Source organism: Nanorana parkeri, unplaced genomic scaffold (assembly GCF_000935625.1).
Source record: "Nanorana parkeri isolate BGI_ZX_2015 unplaced genomic scaffold, ASM93562v1 scaffold115, whole genome shotgun sequence".
NCBI classification, from domain to species: domain Eukaryota; kingdom Metazoa; phylum Chordata; class Amphibia; order Anura; family Dicroglossidae; genus Nanorana; species Nanorana parkeri.
The window spans coordinates 1661765-1676742 of record NW_017306383.1 but is presented as its reverse complement, the minus strand read 5'-3'; the positions used below and the strand labels follow the sequence as shown (position 1 = coordinate 1676742).

The 14978-nt window shown below is 43.7% G+C and overlaps 1 protein-coding gene across 1 annotated transcript in view; it reads right to left on the bottom strand.

The window, feature by feature from the left end:
- Window positions 1-14207, bottom strand: part of CCSER1 (coiled-coil serine rich protein 1) — a 629863-nt gene extending 615656 nt beyond the window's left edge. Inside the window, exon 1 of the mRNA XM_018553277.1 lies at window positions 13905-14207. The gene's annotated coding sequence lies outside the window, so the exon portion shown is untranslated. The remainder of the gene's footprint in view (window positions 1-13904) is intronic.
- Window positions 14208-14978: the final 771 nt, after the last annotated feature.

Genomic DNA, 14978 nt, shown 5'->3' with positions numbered 1-14978 from the left:
CCCACTCCAAAAAGAGGATTAATAACCTTTATGATCAAGCCGTTTTTCCTATAGCAGCAGAAATGGCTACAGAAATCCAATAAACTGGGATTATACCTCGGGACACTAACCTCTTGTAGAATCTGTCCTTTCAAATATGCTAACTGAACAATTTTTTTCCTCTGGCAATCTTCCCACATGTTAAAACTAGCCCACTAGCAGTAGTAATATTTCATTGCTCTGCCTGAGACAGCATGGGCTTTAAGAGCTACTGTCCATTTCTTTAATCAAATCTTTTATGTTTTCCATTACGCACCAGAAAATGACTTGTCTGTTCATCCTGTGAAACATGTATGGCGGCGTGAAAAAGAAAAAAAATCTATTAAATTAAGGAAAATCGATGAGGATGCTGTTATATGAGGATAAGGCATAGTCATGGATCCTTATGCAAAGAAACATCTAAGGGCAATTACATGGCAAAACCGGTACAAATTATATCCATTTAGAGCTCTCTGTTATTTCCCTACACAGCATCTAAGGCCCAGGCATTCTTTCATCTCAATTGTTCAATTAATATTCAGCACTGATATCAGTTTAGGTAATTTATTTACCTAGACATATATGTAATCGCTGAACTGGATAGGGGCTGGCTAGGTTTACAGGAGCATGCTTCTGCGAATCTGTTTGTTAAACTGTTGCCAAGTATCCATAATATCTTTTTTATGATGATTATGACAAATGATTTTAGTTACAAGAGCAACACCTGAGCGTGATACTGAATTAGTCAAAATGAGGTTATGGGGTGCCTTGTTAGGCTCCATTCACACAGGCTGATCAGGAGGGGATCTGTGGCCGCAGTGCGATCACCCGCACCAGAACGTGTGGCACATTGACTTCAATGCACCGCCACTCCCCCTCCCGCCCCTGAATGCAGGAATGCGATACAGTGCGTTCCAGAGGCTGACTGCTCTGGAACACACTGTTTATGGTGTGAACCGGCCCTAAAGCTGGACATGCACACATGCAGATTTTCTATGGTCACATGGAAAAAGTGCAACAGATTCCTCCATCTACGCTAAACTGTGTGTTGGAGGAATCTCCCACTGGGCCAAGCTTCAGTATCTTGCTAGTCGACCCCGCGGGCTCCCAAATACCTGACCAATGCCTGCATCCAATCAGATTGTTCAGGTATTTTAAAAACCAGCAGGGCCAACTTGCAACATATTGAAGTTTGGCCCCGGTGGGAGATTCTTCCATCCACACAGTTTAGTGTAGATGGAGAAATCTGTTGCACCTTTTCCATCTGACCATAGAAAATCTGCAGGTAATCTATAGGTGTATGACCAGCTTAAAAGAGAACTATGGGGTAACCTCTTCATATACCATAGTTCTCTTTAGGGTCACGGGAGGACATATACTATACGAACTATTGCAAGCTTTATACTGAGAGCGACGCAGCCGGGACGGATCCTGAGAATACCGTCGAGATCCACCCAGCTGGCTGATTGACAACGGGCTCTGCCTATCTAGAGACAGAGCCAGCTGTGCCCACCCCCTCCCCTGTCTGTTCCTCCAGTCAACGCTGGAGAATCAGAGAGGGGAGGGGGGAATCCCTGCGGGGAGCGGTGACTGACAGTCACTGGTCACTGCAGGGAGAGTATCGGGAAGTGAGAGAGCGACGGTATGCTTTTGCTCACTTCCCGATCTATAGAGCCGACCTGTGACAGTCTCATTGTCACACGTTGGCTCTAACTATGAGGTTGAGTGAAAATCACTCACCTCATAGTTCTCCTTTAAGGATTTTCACCAGCATACCTAAGTAAAGTGATAATCTTGTCCTTTATTCACATTAAAGAAGAACTTCAAGTGCACTGCAAGCGTTAACTGTCCATTTTCGTCTATGGAGGAAAAAAGTTATACTCACCTGATCCTCGGAGATGGCTTGCTCTTAGACTGGTCTCTGGAGCCTCTCTCCCCCTCTGCTCCAATGGTCTAAGGTCCTGTGAGTCATCACATCCAATACAGTGTATAGGATGTGAGGACACCAAGGGACATACTGTACCATTGCTGCAGCAGAAGAGGGAGTGCTGTGACTACCTTTTTTATTTTCCTCCCTAGACCACAGCGAGCATTTAACCCATGCAGTGCGGGGGTAGCCCCACTGCAACGGTTAACAAAAGTTTTGCCCGGAGTTCCTCTTTAAGCAACAGGCGTCACGAGTTGACGTTTTGAGATCTCACAGTATCCCTTTATCTGTCTGGGCAAATGTCACTAGACTGGAGCATAAGATTCTCTGAAATATGATACTGTTGCTGTATATGTTAACGTGTCAGGAATTTATTTATGAAGACTTGTAAAGTTACTATAACCTCCACCTTAAAAATGCAGGAGTCACCTGTTCCATCAGAGGCTTCTGAAATAAACCTAGTTGTTTATTAATCAGAGCTCTACTGAATGAACACCGCCGGCAAGTGTTGTGTTCTGACTAAGAGAAAGTGAACTGCAGGCCCAACCTTTGTTTACTTTGTTCAACATATTAGAGGAGAATGTAAACAGAAATATTATTAGTATTCCACATACTGCTTGTTTTGCAGCATTGTCTGAAGGTAGACACACAACCATACTGTATGTTCTCATTTCAGCTTCCTGAGTCTATTAATTAAAATTTGGATGAAAGCTGAACTCTGGGCGGAAATGTTATTACATCTGTAAAAGTTGCTTACTTATAAAGAGTTTCTGCTCATTTGCATGCACAGGTTTACACAGGCAAAGAGACTTCTTTTTCTCATTTAGGACTCTTTCACACAAGAGCAGAGGTCAGTGCCCTCATTCACACGAGAAAAGGCCGGCACGCACAGCTCCGTGCTGCGTGCGGGGCCGTATCGGGCAGCTCCCAGGAAGGACAGGTGCTGTGTGTGATTAGTATGCAGCCCCTGTCCTTCTCTATGGGAGTATGCGGACGTACGCCACCCTATGCTCACCCGCCCTGCCTTGTCTGTGCGGGTGCGGGTGAGGGTACTCGTACACTGACAGGATGGGTTCTGTCTGTGTCCGAGCCGGGACACCCGCACCCTTACGGACCTGCACTTGAGGTGAGCGTAAGGCGGCATATGGCCACATACTACCATAGAGAGGGGCTGCGTGCTAATCACATGCAGCACCTGTCCTTCCCGAGAGCTGCCTGATACAGCCGTGCACGCAGCACGGAGCTGTACGTGCCGGCCTTTTCTCGTGTGAATGAGGCCTAAGAAGTGGGCGAATCTCTGTGCCCGTGAGCCACAGGGGTTGTATATAGCCCACCTGTACAAATCAATGGCAGGATGTGTCTGTACGTTGCTGGTAAACGTTGGTAAACGTTGCTCTGTGAGTGTATACTTGCGTACAGGTATGGATGTAGGTCCCTGGACAGAAAAAAAATGCATTTTACATTTTATGCATTTTTTTTTAAAAGATTAAAGTTTATTAGGAGTTTAATATATTTAAAAAAGACAATAAAAAAAAAAACAAGGTACTCTTAGAAAACAAAAGGGCCGACATGAGGCATACTTTGAAATTCCAATATAAAAGTTAACTCAACCCTCCATCTCATGGGTTAGTAGTCGGCATTTGCACGGTGCAAAAATATTGCTGATTCATCTAGAGCAGGGGCGCCCACAATTTTTCATCTGGAGATCTACTTTTCAAATGAAGAGCTCAATGAGATCTAACAACGAAAAAACACCTGCATTCAGGGGCGGGAGGGGGAGTGGCAGTGCATTGAAGTCAATGGCACCGCAGCCACGGCCCAAGTGCAATCGCCAAACCAGGAATGCAGGCACGTTCCGGTCCAGCGCGATCTGCAAAAATGCTGCATTTTTGCAGATCACGCTGGACCTGATCGCAGGCACGTGTCTGCGTTCCGGGTGTGGGCGATGGCTGTGAGGGTGGGGGGCGTGGCTGTGGTGCCATTTACTTCAATGCACCGCCACGCTCCCTCCCGCCCCTGAACGCAGGGAGCCGGCCGGCTTCCATTCAAATGCATTCTAGAGGCCGAACACTCTGGAATGCAGACTTTGTAGTGTGAACTGGCCCTCTCTTCTCTCTCTCCCCTCGCTCTCTCCCTTGTTTCTATCTGCTGTCTCTTCTCTCTCACTTTCTCTGCTGTCTCTCTCCTGTCTGTCTTGTCTTACCTCCACTGCAGCAGCTTCCCAAGTCTACTCTCCTCTCTCCTTCCCGTCTGCGGCGTCTGACACATTCAGCCGCACGAGCAGCGAGGGAGGACAGGACACCTGTCAGTGAGCCGATTGCGATCTACCAGTGTTCGGTTTGCGATCTACTGGTAGATCGCGATCTACCTAATGGGCACCCCTGATCTAGAGTCATGGAAAAGAGAAAAGAGGAAGAAAAGAAGACATACAAAAAGAAAAAAAAATGAAGGAAAGATAAGTGGAGAAATAAAGGTGTGCAACTGAGCCCGGGCCTCCCATATTTGTGGTATTTTTTATCTGCTACAGATACAGGGATCCCAACCTGAAAAAAGTAATTTCAGGGAGGTGCCCTTCTCATTTCAGGGAGGTGCCCTCTGCCCCCCTGCAAATGATGGCAGATAGCAGGGGAAGCATTAGATGCTTTGATATCTGCTGGGTTTTTGTTGTTTTTGTATTCTGATAGCTGCTGCCTTTAGAATAATAATAATTTTAAAAAAACAGCATAGGAATGAATACTTAGATTGCAATTGGCTATTTCAATTTGCAATATCCAATAGCAAGCTGGCTATTGCACCTGTCCTCTGCTGCTCTCAATCACTAGAAGAGGACCTGATGGATAACTTCAGGTCCCCCTCTGCTGATTGACTGCAGCAGTGGACGGCTGCAATAGCTAGTCTGCTTTTGGCTTTTGCAAAGTGAAATAGCCAACAGCAATCTTGCTATGCATTCCTATGCAGGGTTTTTCTTTTCTATTTTTATAGAAGGCTGAAAGTTTTTGATGAACAGTGACTTCATACAATCAGCTGAAGACACTGTTCAAGCATCTTGACAGCGGCGGGTGCCGGATCTCAGAATACAAGATCCACAGTGGATGGTGGGAATCTGTTACATTTTGGTTGTTCAGCCCACAAAAAAAACCCACAAAAACATAGACAGCTGAATTCCATTGCCATCTCTGAAGCTGTCCTTTCTCTATTAGTCTATTGAGATTGCCGATCATACCAAGAAACCAATAAAGAGGTTCAAGATATGGTGTCAGGGCTAAGTACAACATTTACAACATAGCATAGTTAGCATATGTTGTTAATTGTGAATTTATTGTGGTTTTTGATGGGTTTACTTTAAAGTAAAACTATGAGGTGAATGATTTCCACTCATCCTCATAGTTAGAGCCGACCTGTGACAAAGAAGCTGCAGAAAGCGGTGACTGTCAGTCACCGCTCCACGCAGGGATTCCCCCTCCCCTCTCCGATCCTCCCGCACTGAGTGGAGGAACGGATGGGGAGGGGGCGGTCACACCTAGCTCTTCCTCTAGATAGGCAGAGCCAGCTGTCACTCACACAGCTGGGTGGACCCAGACAGTATTGTTGGGATCCGTCCCCGGCTGCAGCGCTCTCAGTATATCGCGGGCAATAGCCTGCTATATGCTGAGCTTTGGGTCACCGGAGGAGGTTAGTACATGTCCTCCCGTGACCCCAAAAAGAACTATGGGGAAAAATACTTACCCCATAGTTCTCTTTCAACAAGGCATCAGTTATTTGCTCCCCCCAGAAGAGTGTACCTTAGACATGCGCCTAGTTTGCCTGCAAATTATAAGCACTCACACCTTCTCTATGCAATAGCTACTTACCAATGTAGTCTCAGATCAGGTATTACAGGATTATATTAATAATTCCTCTTGATTATATTCAGTCAGTTTAGCAAATATTACATAAGTAACTGACCCCAAAACAATCTACAACACCAAGATCTGAATAATAGCTACTGGAAAGGTGTGAATGGGCCCTTACGCATTCATGCATTCATGCAACGCACCAGTACGACAAGGTCTGGAAATCGCAACTGCAAACCGGAAATCTATTTGCTTGTATATGCTATCATGGCTAACTAAAGAGAAGTTCTTAGAGCAAACTACACGGCTTACAATACAAAGAAACATAATACCATCTGATACAACGTAAGTAGTTTTCAAATCCCATGTGATCACAAAGAACTATCCAGCTTCCTGAAGTCATTCACATAAGTACCAGAAACCTGAAGATGACGGTATGAAAGAAATATGTCTTGAGCACTTTCAGTGGAGAAAATGACATTTTGTAGCTGGATGTGCCTGTGGCTGGAGGTTTTACAATGTGATCTGTGCAGCGAATGAAAACAGATCCCTTTCACTGCATGGATATGAATCTGTGGCTGGAGTAATCCTGTTATATTTCACGTATTATATAACCTGCAATAACCCACTACGTAGGAATCATTTAGGCTCAGTACACACCTAGGCGCTAGCGTTTTTGCGCATATTAGCGCACATTTTGTCTAGCGTTTCATCCAGAGAGTTTTTAGACATTTTGGCGTGTGTTAGACGCATACAAAGACATGTGTTTTTGCTAGCAGACATACATTGCAATGAATGGACAAAACAGAAATGTGCAAAAAGTTCATATTGCGTTTTTTCAGGAGTTTGCATTGAAGTCTATGGGGCCAAACACACCGTAATCTGCCCCCCAAAAAGCTCATGTACTTTTTCTAGCATTTGGCCTTTTACAGCTTGCAAAAAAACTCTCAGGTGTGAACATAGGCCATAGAAATGAATAGGATTTTTTGTGTTGAGGGTTTTGGCGATCTTAGCTTAGAGCATCAAAACGCCTGTGTGTGAACTGGGACTTGCCATTGGTTCAAAAGTATGCTGTACGTGTGTTATGTGGGATACTTGTGCCTTTCCAGAAATCCAGCAATTAGATCACCTTCTGCAGTACTAGAATAGGTTCTTCAGTGCTCAGGAATCTCTTGCAGCACTCTCTATGAGGGCACTCATACATATTAAAGCATATCTAAGCCCAAAAGCAAACATCAAATATATTGCAGCTTATCAATCCTTAGATGTGGTGGCTGCATTATGCATTTTTCCTTTATTTTCACCTGGTGATCCGCCCTGTAGACCTGTTATTTTACAACTTCATTTAACAAACCAAACTGTCCAGCAAATAGTGGGTTGAGAGAAACCATTTGAAGTTACATTCAAGTCACAAATGTCACCCCCACCCCCCTTGCTGCTTTAAGGACTTACCTTTAAATGATGCCTCTTGATCCAATCATCTTCTTCCTTACACTTGTATTTAGCAATCCCTCAAGCGCTGGCGCTGGTCTCTGTTCCAGCACAGACTTCTGTCCCTTCCTGTCCCTCATTGTCTGTCCAACATGCACGCTCCCGACTGCGTGCATTCACCTCCTCTGTGTCTCTCCTCCGTAGATCTTTACGGCACATGCGCCCGCCCCATCATCCTGCTCGGCCACTCGAGAAGCTCCAGATCTTCAGACCGGACCGAGCAGCGGAGACAAAGGTAAGTAATTACTTTAACACTGACAGGGGTGCGTACAATGGACAACTTTTGTTTACCAGATCACCAAGTGAAATTAAAGGTTAAAAAAAGCCTAAACATTTTTAAACTAATGGAGCCACCACATCTAAATGCTGGTAGGCTGCAATGTATAACATTTTTCTGTTGGAAAGAAAAAGTCACATGCCTAAAGAGTCAAATGCCTATTGTTGCCTTAAAGAGAAACTTTACCCATATCTTCAAAATAACAACAAAGGCACCTTTAGGCTGGGCACACACCTTACTACCATCGCAAGACTTTTGTCTTGCAATGGTTGTAAGGTACTTAAAAAAACGTACGATCTGCCCATCTTGCATAGGCAGATCGTACTTGCGATGATCGCAAACCACGCCCCCTGAGGGGCGGGCTTCCGATGACCGCAATGCCGAACGGGCAGCATGCGCTTGCGCACACCGGCCCATCCGGCTTTTATCTCACAAACATGCTACACACCCGCCGAACATCGTACGATGCTCGGCGGGTTTTGAAACATGTTCGTAAGTTTAAAGTCGTGCGACCTTACAGTAGTAGAGGTCGCACGGCTTCCACACACCTTACGATAATTGTACGATCGCGGGATTTCCTGCGATTATCGTACGATTATCGTAAGGTGTGTGGGGACCTTTAGAAATGTTTAGTAATGGCAATCTACAAACACATACTTCTAGATAATTGCTGGCTTTGTATTCTTTGCATGCCTTATTTTTCTTTTCCTCCCCATTCTTCTCACAGTGGCCAGTTTAACTAAGGGCAGATTAACCATCTTCCTTTACTTCCTGGAACTCTGGCACATGTGACTAGGACCATGCACATCATCTCAAGGAAGATGCCTTTCCATGAGATCTCATGAGATTTCCCAGCAATGCTCTGCTGATATTACCTTCCCAGGATGCAATGTTTGGGGAAATTACACCACTAATGCCCAAGAGGACCAGGAAGTGGAAAAACAATAATTGTAAGTAAAATGAAAATATGTTTGTTTAACTAATGAATATAAGATGATTTCATATCAACATGCAGAGCTGTAAGCTGGTGTGATTTTTAGTCAAAGGGGGCAAAGGTCCACTTTAACAAAACCTGAAAATCCTCTAATATGGAGAAGTAAAGATGAAAACCTGTAGGTGCCACTGTTACCATCAAGCCTTGACCAAGGTAGGTTGTGTTAGCCATGTGACTCAAACAATGATGGGCATTTATCTCCCCACATGTCCTTCTCAAAAATATATTAGTCAACCTATAACTAACTTCAAGGACTTAAGCAGCCAGTAAGCTGAAGTCCTCAAGGCTGAAGTCCTACCCAGTGTTCCCTGCAGACACCTTTATAAAACCAATCAAGGGTGCTTTTGGCTCAGTAATAAAGCCAGAGAACAGCAACATGACCCATATTTTCACCAGGGGATGAGAACAGAAATACAGGTGGTTCTCACAGGAGCTCTGAATGATTTGCTGGCACAGACACTGCAAGAAAGATCATTTATCATGAACGGACCCATGACGAATTTACCATTAAATAGTAATATTCTAAAATTGCTAAACGAATGAAGACACTGACAGAATCATCTAACATATGTTACTGAACTGCTGTTAGTATGTAGTACTTTGTTGGTGCAGGATTTCCTTCAAGAAAGAACAAATTCTGTTGGTGCAAGATCGCTTCCAAGTAAGAACGAATTGTAGGAAACCTTCACAAGAAATAGTTTAACAATTTCAGTTTCACAAACAACAATAATGAAATAACACTATCAGTAATAAGAACAGTTCATAACTCTGTCAGGGACATGTGCACTGGTAATTCTATAGTGGACATGTCACAAAGACCAGACATTCACATCTTCTACACAACCATAGACACAGCATTCTACAAACGTGCCGAGAACAGCACAAAGCAACAGTAGTACTGACTGAACAAGACTGTGCCAGCTTCCGACTTCATGTAACACAGTGAGAGGTCAATCAGCTTCCGAACTTTACAGCAATGACCTAAAAAGTGTGCCAACCCAAATCAAATATTCATGCAATTGGTACAAATTCAGTTACATCACTTCTAGCCTGCATTAGGCTTAGAATGTGCCGTTCCATAAGGTAATAGACTGTATTTTGGATGTATTTTTTTACCTATACGAGTCCAGGATCCAGGGTGGTCACTTCGTTAAACAATGTTGCAGGTAGACAACCTAATGGGTCTATATTTCACCCGGAGGCTCTGGTAATACCGCTGTGCTTGAGTACCCAGGCCTACACCCTGGATGTCGCCATGTCTCCACCTACCACTAATGTATTCATTTTAGAGTGGATGGCCATTAATCCATATCTGGCGGAGTCTGGAGTTTGGTCGTTGATAGACCAACATGTGATCAATACTAACCAACATTATTCAAAAGTTTATACATTATTCCTTTGCAAGTAGCACATTTACGATACATTACTGTTGTACAAATCATGACACAATGTGAGAAAGCCAAATACACAAAATATATATATATAGATATATATATATATCCTGTGTATGTATATAGATTAGATAGATAGATAGATAGATAGATAGATAGATAGATAGATAGATAGATAGATAGATAGATAGATAGATAGATAGACATATATATATATATATATATATATATATTCCAAAGTAGGGTCTTGCAGCGGAGATAACTCAAAGCATCAGCATATTATTGTCAACGTTTCAATGGAGCTCAGTCCATCTTCATCAAGGTCTCGATAGCTCCATTGAAACATTGACCATAAAATGCTGATGTTTTGACTCAAGACCCTTGAGTGCCTCTATACCTACTGAATCATGCGTCTTTGTTGGTTGTCCCGCCTAGTGATCTGGACAAAATGTCAAGTCAAGGGGGTTCATATGTATAAAACTGAAACATAGAAAACTTTAGTAAAGGAAATAAAAATATGGTCGCCAAGGGTCACAATTCCCTTTTCCTCCAGCGTTCAGTAACCCGCACCTCTGTCAGTGCATATGATCAACATTTTTGCAGACAACAAGAAGAGGAAACTAAACACATAAAAAGTCATATGGAAGATCCCACAACAACACTGGCACACAGCATTAATAAAACCTGTAATGTTAAATAAAGCTACCCTGGAAACTAACAGCGCGGCAAATACACATTTTGACCAGCACGTGGTGAATCAGAATGCCAGTAAACGCACAGCACATCTTTCATTGCTACATCAAAAGCAATACAAGTAATGATCGCCTTTTAAAACACATTCATTTTCAGCCAGATGCTTTTCTTTGATGAGAAGAGATGCAGAATAAACACTACAATCTATAAAGGACAATGAATCATAGTATATGACACAGAGGATAACGTTATATTAACCAAAAGCAGACTAATCCTCGCTGTTTAGAATTTATTTGACCAAAGTGTGTATAATATCCAGCTTAATATTATATCTAAATACTTCCAATATGACATAATAGAGTAAAACTCCTCATTCTGTACAGCTATGTGCAAAGAATGCAATTAGCAAGACGGCTGTCATCTGCTGAGCACATGCACTTAGTATATGAAGTGTCATCACTTTGATCAATGACTAAGTTCAGGAGTGAACATTTCTAGTCACTGCTACCCTGCATACAACTGGTAGAACTTGTATGGTAAGTAATCTAAATCAGTCGTCGCTGCTGTGAAAATGCATGATATCGCCTGAGCAGAAATCTCATGTAAAACAAAACAGTGTTCCCTCCTAATGCCATCAGATACTACTAGACATCAGTGGAGTGATATTGGCTAAACTGATTTGGCAGCGAAATGACATTTTGACGCTAGAGTGGAAACTATAACAGAGTTATTCACTAAAGGGTGAAGAGTTTGGAGAGGGCAGGAGAAGTGAACAATCTAGGACAACATGGCTGAACTGGAAAGTGAGCTGAATTGGAGACTTTTCCCAAATCAGCTATTTTGTCCTAGATTATTCACTTCTCCTGCCTTCTCCAAACTCTTCACCTTTTTGTGAATAACCTTGTAAATTTTGCTCAATATAAGCTTGAAAAAGTACTGTTTTTGGAGGGGATGTATTTACAGTCGTTTCTTTCTTTTTTTTTTTCAATTTCTTTGTTTTTGTATTTTTTATTTTATTGTTATTTGGATACTGATGCTTTAAATATTGTATTTCATTTTTTGTGGGGGGAAAAAAACCTATAATAATGACACCAACAAAGAGTAATTTTTGCCACAAGAAAAGATCCAAGATAGTTGTCAGGAGCTTCTGTTACTCTTATGAGCCCTTTAAAGCCCATTGCACCCTTATAATTCCCCACTTGGGGGTGTGCGTTTTCAGTCGATTTTGAAGTTGTTTTTGTTTTTTTTATGATTTCTGGTGATTTTCAGTAGCTTCCATTGAGATCTATAGAGCCAAATACAGTGGTACCGTCGGTTCACAAACTCTTCTGTTCGCGAACTATTAGGTTCACGAATAGGAAGTTTGGCAAAATTATGCTTCCGTTTGCGAACTCCGCATCGGGTGACGAACACGACCGCAGCCATCTTCCCTGCTCTGACACTGGTTTTTGCTTCCTCTAGTCAAGATCGCAGTCTGATCACAGTTTGACGACCAATTCGGTTCACAACCAGAATCGTGGAACAAATTAAGTTTGTGGACCAGAGGCACTGTACATGTGATTCTGCCTGAAAAGCTGCTTGTGTACTTTTTTTAAGCTGCAGGGGACACAGGGCTCAGGTGTGAACAGACAACACTGAAAATATTGAGATTCTTCATACTGCGCATTGTCAAGTTTCAGGAAACACAGGACAAGACACTCAGGTGTGCATGGGTGCTTGTGCATTTCTCAAAGCACAATAACACTTAACATGAACTATCCCAGTATTTTTAATAAGTAAATAAATAATGCACTTCACGCTCAGCCCCTTACTAAGCAGCAGGCACTAATTCCAGCGGGAAGCCAAAATAAGAACAATATTATAAGTGTAATGTGCAGCGCTCTCAAAATTATTTTCAATGGTGCATGTTCCCACCTGACCTTTGTGTCGCTTAAAAAAAGTACAAGAACTTTTTTCAGCCAGAATTGTGCATTTTTGGACCCATAAGCTTCAAGGGAAGCACCTTATAGAAGCATGTCACCTGTGTTTTCAAGTGATCTGAGCATGTTGTCGTGTGTTTCCCTGAAGCCCGACAACTCTCAACATGAAGTATCCCATTATTTTCAATGGAGGACGTTCACACCTGTGCATTGTGTTCATAAAGCTTTGTTTTGGACAGGATTGCCTTTTTTGGCTGATAGACCTCAATAGGAGTGCCTAAAAAGTGTTGTGTCGCCTGCCACTCGAAAAAGTACATGGGCTTTTTTCATGCAGAAATGCACATTTTTGGCCCCATAGATGCTATTGGGGGTGGATGGAAAGTGCGTGTAGTAGGCATCTTTTGTGCAATGAGCACAATGTGTCATGTGCACCACAACATTCAACACGAAGTATCCCATTATCTTCAATGGTGCCCGTTTCACACCTGAGCGTTGTGTCGAAAAAGTGAAGTGTTTAAGGCAGGAAGCGCATGAAAAATGAGCGCAAGGTGCATTTTTGTGTGATGTCATGTCTAACAATATCTCCTCCTCCTAATAACTAGCTTTCCATTGGCTGAAATAAAAATGCTCAAACCTGAAAATTGAAAAAAAAAGAGCAAAAACTTCAAAATTGACACTTGAAAAATCGCACAAAAAAGCACAAAAACTTCAAAATTGACACCTGAAAAATCGCACAAAAAAGCGCAAAAACTTCAAAATCGCCTGGAGTGTGAATGGAAGGGTGGCAACCTGTCTCCCTGGATTGACTCTAATGTATGTCCCCAAAGTGTTGCGCAGCTGATCCCTATATTCTAGTAGGGACCCTTAAGCCTGGGCTGACAGCTCCAACATTGAACTGACTTTGCTGTGACAGCTCAGCTCTTTAAACAAACAGAACAAAGCAATTTACTGATTGGCAAAGCGTGCCACACTTCATCAGATGGGCAAAGTCACCACATCTACTAGAAAACACCTTCCACAGTCAATCGCTGTTAGCAGGGACTGCGGATGTTTTTTTTTTCTTCCCCGGGATCCCTGCAGATTCCTCCAGCTCACATGCTGCAGTACAGACACAAACACACTCAGCTGTGATGTGACAGCACACTGCGATCACCGATCAGCCGCTGTCATCAACACTAATCCACCTGTCCAGCTGATCAGCAGTGACCCCATGTCACCCCAGGCACACACCTGCTTCCTAATGCCATTGCTACACCCTCCCAGGCCTGTGATTGACACCTGGAGGAGGTATACGGGTCACCCGCATCCACTGGATGAAATCGATGGTGCGATCGGTGTATGTATTGGCCGTGCCAAGTTACCTTAGTGTCTGGATAAGATCGTGCAGTTCGCTGTGTGCTCCTAATGCTCTCCGATCGCTCCTGCTTTCTGAGCTGTCAGTAAGGCTTCCTGTTAGCAGCCAGCGGCTTGGCAGCTCTAGTTGATCATAGTAAGGATCCCGATGCCAGGGTTCTCCATGCCAAGTGTTCCCGAGCCTGCTATGGCAGAGGAGTTGTAAAGTGGACGGATTGGTGGCCTGTCAGGCAGCTGATTGTGAAGGGGAAGAGAAGATCGGAGGAGGAGCGGAAGGCAGGGCTCAGCCAGTGACATTACAAGTATGCGTGTGTATGTGTGTGTGTGTGTGTGGGGATGTCAAGCCAGCAATGCCGCCTCCTCAAGATCAACCTCTCTCCCTGTGTCTCCTCTCCTCCCTCTGTCGTTACGTGGCCGGCCAGCCTGCCTCCCTCATAGCTTTATTCAGCGGACAGTCAGCAGGGCAATGCGGCTGGGAGGATGAGGATGACAGGAGACACACACACAGCTCACCCAATGATACAACTTCATCAGCAGACCCTCTGCTTCCCCCCTGTAACAGGCACTGACAGAGCTGGAGAAAGGGCTGTGTCTGCTTTCCCCTAAAGGTCATTGCACAATTGCTTGACCTTTGCCATGGCAGTAGTTAAACACATGAATTATTCAGACAGGCTGGTTTTTTTCTTCACCGGCAGCTGTATCTTGTAATTCCAGGTAAATAGAGATGACTGCCATCACAATAAAATAATCAATGTGCAAAAAAAGTTCATTGATGAGGTTATTGGATTGGAGGCAGTATAGCATTGCCAGCTCAGTCATTGGACCCCAGGTGCAATGCTCTGGCTCCTGCAGACTCTCCCACCATGTATGGTATGGACATGTAAGTCGGCTATACACGCAGGGCCGGTCCTATAATAAGGCAGCCTGAGGAGCTTGTTTTAGGCTGCATCTCATGCCGGCAGGTGTAGCAACCTGTGAAGCTCTGTTCAGCTTCCCACCTAGCTCACTGACATCACTGGTTACCAGGAGATGATCGGAACACTGTGACATAGAATGCCGGACAGCACAGCTCTGCCGCCCCA